The following is a 7,012-nucleotide window of genomic DNA, read 5'->3' as shown; positions in this document are numbered from 1 at the left end:
ATCTCATTTTGGTTGAGAATGAAATCCATTTGTGTTTACCTCAAGCTTGATCCAGAATTAGGTAACCGTGCAGTAGAAAAACAAGCTCAAGTTTCAAACTATTTTATTCTTTTTTTAAAAAACTTTTATTAATAAAACGGAAAACTAATGTCAGACAACTGCTTTGTTTTTGCATCTGATCTGACTATATGCCAGAGAAGTGATTCTTTATGAGGAGGTAGGAGAGAACTGTCGATATGCCAGTTCCATTAAAAATGGCATACTGGAATATCTAATAAAGTTAGGTAATTGAAATAAAAAGAGAACAAATTAAATATTAAAAATAAGAAGAATCTATCCCTCAAATATCAGGGACCTCCTTTACTAGTCTTCAATGTAGCTTATTTGCAATCAAGATCAATCATATTGCCCTAGCTGGTTTGGCTCAGTGGATAGAGCATCGGCATGTGGACTGAACGGTCCCGGGTTTGATTCCGGTCAAGGGCATATGCTGGGGTTGTGGGCTTGATCCCCAGTGGGGGGCATGCAGGGGGCAGCCAATTGATGATTCTCTCTCATCATTGATGTTTCTATCTCTCTCTCTCCCTCTCCCTTTCTCTCTGAAATCAATAAAAATATTTAAAAAAAGAAAAGAAAAGATCAATCATATTGCACAACCCCAAAAGGAAAAAACTGAGGGAACTCATGGGTAATTTTCACAGCTTCATTGTAAAGTCCAAGATCAAAACGATGGTTATCTTCTTTAAACTGGACGTAAGACGAGCTGTTATTCTTCCAACTACTTCCACGATTCTAGAGATTTCTTCATCAAAAGGCTCCATCAACTCAATGGTTGCATTTTTTCATTCTCCATCCGAAAGAATGAACATTTTTCCAGCAGATGAATCCTTTCTAGCCTCCCTACGAAGCAGACGGTCGAAGGCCTGAGTTAGCATCCTGGTGTTGATGTATGATTTGGGCAACTCCATCACCTCCACCATCATTGCAGATGGAGATTGGCTGCTGGCGGGAAACCAGTGGCGGAGTGAAAAACCAAGTTATTTTATTCTTCATTTCTAGTTTCAAAAATAAAAAAATGTACTCATAAATCCTATATAATAAAAGGGTAAAATGCAAATTGACCCTAATGGCGGAATGACTGGGAATGACCGGTCGCTATGTTGCACACTGACTACCAGGGGCAGACGCTAACGCAGGAGCTGCTCCCTGGTGGTGAGAGAGCTCCCACACGGTGAGCTCTGCTCAGCCATAAGCCGGGCTGATGGCTGAGAGCACAGTGGTCATGATAGCAACTTCTCCCACCTTCTTGGCAGTGCTAAGGATGTCTGACTGCCAGTTTAGGCCTGATCCCCTGGGGAGTGGGCCTAAGCTGGCAGAAGGACATACCCTGAGGAGTCCCGGGCTGTGAGAGGGTACAGGCTGGGCTGAGGGACAGCCTCCCTCCCCCCAAGTACATGAATTTTCATTTACCAGGCCTCTAGTAGATATATAAGAGAATTTTTAAAGCCATATTTAAAAAAAAACAAAACAAAACCAAGCACATCTTGTCATTCTCCTCCTCCTTTTTTTTTTTTTTTTTAATATATTTGTATTGACTTCAGAGTGGAAGGGAGAGGGAGAGAGAGGCAGAAGCATCAATGACGAGAGAGAATCATTGATTGGCTGCCTCCTGCATGCCCCACACTTAGGATAGAGCCTGCAATCTGGGCATGTGCCCTGATCAGAAATCACACTGTGACCTCCTGGTTCATAGGTTGTTGCTCAACCACTGAGCCATGCCACCTGGGCAAAAGCCAGAATTTATGCATAATAACTTCATAATTGCTAGGCCTATAGGACTATATTTGAGTCTGATCATGTTACTCAGGAAAAAAGTACTTTTTCAAAGCTTTGTATTAAAATCTATCTTAAGATATATTTTTATTCATCCTCTTTTTGCTTATGGTTTAGTAGATTTACTAATTGCATTGTCGATAATTTTCATGTTGTAAATATGCCATCCATACCTTTGTTTCTCTGTATGTAGTGAGCCTTTACATCAATTTAGAAATTTTATTTAAATTAAATCAACAAAGCCTATCTCAAGAAAAATTAAATCACATAAATTTAATAGAAATTTTTAAGGTTTGCCACATATATTCATAATTTATGAAATTATATATGTTACATATTTATAATATATGAAAGGGGAAGTAACATACTGATTTTAAGAAAGGTAGGCTAAGCCTAACTTCTTTTTTTTTTTTTCAAGAAAGTTGGAATAAGAAGTCATTTTAGTTTTAAATAAAAGGGGAAAAACCCACAGAGCTTACATTATTAACTACTTGTGAAGTCGACATTTATTATGGACGTTTAGGTCTTGGATGTGGCAGCCATGAGAATGTGCCTTGCAGACCTCCAACCACAGGGAACTTAATTGAGCAAACGCCCCGGCTGCTGTGCTCTGAACCGATCACCGTGCTGGTACTAAGGCCACTCTTCCCACAACGTGCTCCCCGCTGGTGACTGAGTGCAGCAGGTATACTGAGGCAAGCCCACACCGGGGTGCCAGCAAACCCCTCTGTTGGCCAATTTTGGTTCAAAGACTCTCTGACAGCCTTGCTGACCTCTCCTTGGACATAAGGGAATCTAGACCACTTCCACCCAACTTCCCTTCTTCTCTCCTTGACACAGGGTCGTCTGTGCCTCATGGTCTGATGGCTCTCCCAGTCTTCCCAGTCTCCTTGCCCATTATCTCTCAAAGGTGTTTCTGTAATAAAATCCTTGCTTGTTTAAACCTGTGTTGGTGTCTTGGAGGACTTGGACTTACACATTAGATATGATAAAAATCAAATAGGAAATACAAATTTAAAAAGGCTAAATTTTCTCTGCCTACACTACCAACTTAGTGACTCTTGGTGTCTTTTGTGGGGAGAGAGAGCCATACAAAAAGACTAGGCCAATAAGTTTGTAAAAAAAAATTTTAATAATAAATGGAAATATTTTAAAATGGGGTTGGAGCTGCCATCCCAGAGAAATCACCTTGCACATTTAATGCCTCCAACCTTTGGAATGTTAAAGCAGGGCGAGATAACCTTTGGACTGAGTCTAAAGCAACACTGTGTCCCAAAGAACTGTTTGCACGGAGAACAAGGAAGCAGATATTATGACTGCAGGACTGCTGATTACCAGACTAAAAAATGAAAACATTGATTAGGATTAGTATCACTATGTTAGCTTATCTGCACCAATAGCAATGCCTTCCTTCTATTGATGTCATTGTTCCCCTTCCCTTTCTCCTGCTTGGAACACTATTTGGGTTTCTGCCTGTGTCAGGGCTTCCTGAATAGCTATTCTTTTTTTTTTAACTAAAATAAGTGTTTGTTGCTTCTCACTTTGGCCTTTTACTTATAGGTAAACAAGTTATTCATACTATTCACGGAAAAAGATCATTCCTACTTCTGTGACAATTATTGACAACTGTCATTGCATTATTATATCTATAGTTTGCCAATCACATTAACATCTTTTAATTTGTAGATATAAGAATATTTATGTGGGGGTTCCCTGAGACTTGAAAATTATTTCAAAACTTCCTCCAGGGTAAAAAGATTGCAAATGAGTATGCTAGACTACTTCTGAAGTGCTTCAACTCAACTCATTTCATTTCTTGATCCTCTGGGTGCTATGTTTTGTGTAGAAACAGAAATATTCTGTTCCCTCTTTGCAGCTAAAAGTAGCTGAGTCTAATTCTTGCCAACACAGAAGCCCATCCTAAAAGCCATTTCCTGTCTGTTTTCATCTACCTCCCCCTTTATATGATTCACGGGATCTCTGGTAGAGTCTAGCTGTCCTGCAGAGTTAAAAGGCTACGTTATAATCCTAGAGGGATTATCAATTTTTACAAAGTTATCAAGACAACATTTGTGTATAGGATAATATAGGACTACTGCTCACAGATTTAGAAAATTAAAAAAAAGAATATTTGGGTTTTAAACCTGGGGAAAAGTAATCCTTGCTATAACTGGCACTCAAGAGCAGGACCAAGAAGGAGCAAAGCATAGTATTTAAGAACATTCTGCATTGGAATAAATCTGCCTGATCACTGACTAACTGTATGGCGTTTGGCAAGCCACATTATCCCTCTGTTTACTTATCTATGAAAATAGAAATAATAATACCTGCTTAGAAGAATTAAATGCAAGAATATATGGAAAGTGCTCACTACTGTGCCTGACACAGGGTTATCACTCAATAAAGTGTAGTTCTAATCACTAGGAAAGATGAGTTGAGGTGATTTTCATCTCAGTGCTATTATATAAAGTCATTTTGCATCTTGCATTGAGATCAAGTTCTTTTTAGGAGATTAATTTGTATTGCTAGCAAAGAAATACAGGAAAATATGAAAAAAAAATCAAGTTGCTGAAGCTACCACAGTTTAGCATGCACATTTTCTTTTTTTGTTATTTATTTATGTATTTTTATTAAAACATTGGGGTGTCATCCTATATAATAAAAGGCTAATATGCAAATTGTCTCCTTGACCAGGAGTTTGACTGGGAGTTTGACCAGGGGGTGGGGCCTGCCAGCCAACCACCGGCGGCCTCTCCCCTCGGCTGGTTCCACCCCCCGGCTGGTTCCACCCCCCGATTGGGCCGGCAGGACCCCACCTGTGCACAAATTCATGCACTGGGCCTCTAGCTGGTTAATAAAATTATATAGATTTCAATTCTAGGATATATCATCTGTATATTGCATTGTGTGCTCACCATCCAAAGTCAAATCTCCTTCCATCACCCTATACTCACTTCCTCTACTCTAACACCCCTTACCCCGCTTCCGCTATGGTAACCACCATGCTGTTGCCTGGGTTGGAGAGCATGTACATTATCATTTAATGCCCCTTCTTGAAGTCCCTCATCTCACAGCAGCTCTCCATGGTGCCCTTAACCCTGAGCTTCTGCATTCCTCTTCTCCAGAGAATAAGTGCTAAGAGGGGAGAGAAGGGATAGGAGATTGGGGGAGGAACCAGGAGTAGCTGCTTCCTTGCCTGGATAGGAGATGAGCCCTGGCCACCCAAACATTTTGTTAATATATTTTTTATTAATTTCAGAGAGGAAGGGAGAGGGAGAGAGAGATAGAAATATCAATGATGAGAGAGAATCACTGACTCCTGCACGCCCCCCACTTGGGATTGAACCTGCAACCTGGGCATGTGCTCTGACTGGGAATTGAACCCTGACCTCCTGGTTCATAGGTTTATGCTCAACCACTGAGCCACACCAGCAGGGCAACACGCAAACATTTTGGATACAATCTTTCAGCCAGTCCCCCATTTTCAGATCCTGCCCTTCTGAAGTAGTTGGTGCCTCTACTGCCGAGCCTCCACATACACAGGGTATTTTGATTCACATCATTCAAAAAATAACACTTAAAATAAGGTAATATATTGCATAATGCTTTGATTAATTCAGTTTCTTTACCTCATTTAATCCTTACAATAATTCAATAACATAGACATTGTTATTATCCTAATTTTACTGATGAGTAAATTAGGGATTAAAGGGGCTGAATAACTTTTTCAGGTTTTGTAGCGGCAGGACAGGACTTGGTAATTTTTTTCACCTCTGTACTCTGAGGCAGGGGTGTGGAGGGGATCACTGCTTATGTAACTCAAATGCTTAACAGAATATGATCACAATGGCCAACCAATAAATAGCTCTGCATTGCTTCTAAAATAAGTTCATAACTTTTAGAATAGACAAAATGTTAGGGGCCACAAGGGGAGGAACTGAAAAGAATATTTTGTATTTGCTATTGACTCATCCAAAATAGATGATTATGATGACAGTCAACTCACAAAGTTTTCTGGACATCTAGGTAAAAATGTTTGTCAAAACATGTCTGGCCTAATATTTGGTGATGGAAGATGATTTGACTCTGAGTGGTGGGCACACAGTGCAATGTACAGATTTTGTAACATAGAAATCCACACCTGAAACCTAGGTGATCCTATTAACCAATGTCACCTAATAAACTTAATCACAAAAATATCTGGACTCAAGAATCACACTGGTCTAATATTGCTGTTTACTTGACAGAGACTTAGAGAAATGGTTCTTAGAACTTTTAAAAATAGTGCCTAGTTTTTTGTTTTTTTAAAAAAATAATATGTCTTTATTGATTTCAGAGAAAGGAAAAAAGAGGGATAGAAACATCAATGTTGAGAGAGAATCATCTATTAACTGCCTTCTGCAAGCCCCCAACTGGGGATCAAGCCCATAACACAGACATGTGCTCTGACAGGGTATCAAACCATGACCTCCTAGTTTATAGGTCAATGCTCAACCACTGAGCCACAAAAGCCAGGCAATAGTGCCCAGTTTTATTTCAACTTTATAATGCCACAGATTTATCCATGCTAATGAAAATCTTTTTGTATGCTGGCAATCTATAATAATACAAGCATAATATGCTAATTAGACTGGACTACCTTCCGGACAAAGCCAGGGCCGTGAGGGTAGCTCAAGTCCTGGGTGCCTGCTGGCAGTTGGAAGGAAGCCTGGGTCCTGGGTGCCAGAGGGAAGCTGGTGCTGGGAGCTGGGGGAAGGCAGGCCCACTCTTGTATGAATTTCCTGCATCAGGCCTCTAGTCCTATATAATAAAAGGCTAATATGCAAATCAACTGAACAGCAGAATGACCAGTCACTATGACTCTCACTGATCACCAGATGCTCAATGCAGGAGCTGCCCCCCTGGTGGTCAGTGCGCTCCCACAGGGGGAGGCCACTCAGCCAAAAGCCAGGCTCACAGCTGGTGAGCGCAGGGGCAGTGGTGGGACCTCTCCTGCCTCTGTGGCGGCACTAAGGATGTCCAACTGCCGGCTTAGGCCCAATCCCCAGGGGAGCAGACCTAAGCCGTCAGTCAGACATCCCCTGATACTCCCGGACTGCAAGAGGGCGCAGGCTGGGCTGAGGGACCTCCCCCGCACCTAGTGCACGAATTTCATGCATCGGGCCTCTAGTCTATTATA

General features: G+C 41.1%; 1 pseudogene; it reads right to left on the bottom strand.

Moving 5' to 3' along the window:
* Positions 1-508: 508 nt before the first annotated feature.
* On the bottom strand, positions 509-980 carry LOC139006614 (replication protein A 14 kDa subunit pseudogene; annotated as a pseudogene).
* Positions 981-7,012: the final 6,032 nt, after the last annotated feature.

This window comes from Myotis yumanensis, unplaced genomic scaffold (genome assembly GCF_028538775.1).
Source record: "Myotis yumanensis isolate MYYU_CA2020_CCGP unplaced genomic scaffold, mMyoYum1.0.hap1 SCAF_1, whole genome shotgun sequence".
Taxonomy (NCBI): Eukaryota; Metazoa; Chordata; class Mammalia; order Chiroptera; family Vespertilionidae; genus Myotis; species Myotis yumanensis.
The sequence above is the reverse complement of the archived record's forward strand: the minus strand, read 5'-3'. Positions and strand labels throughout refer to the sequence as shown.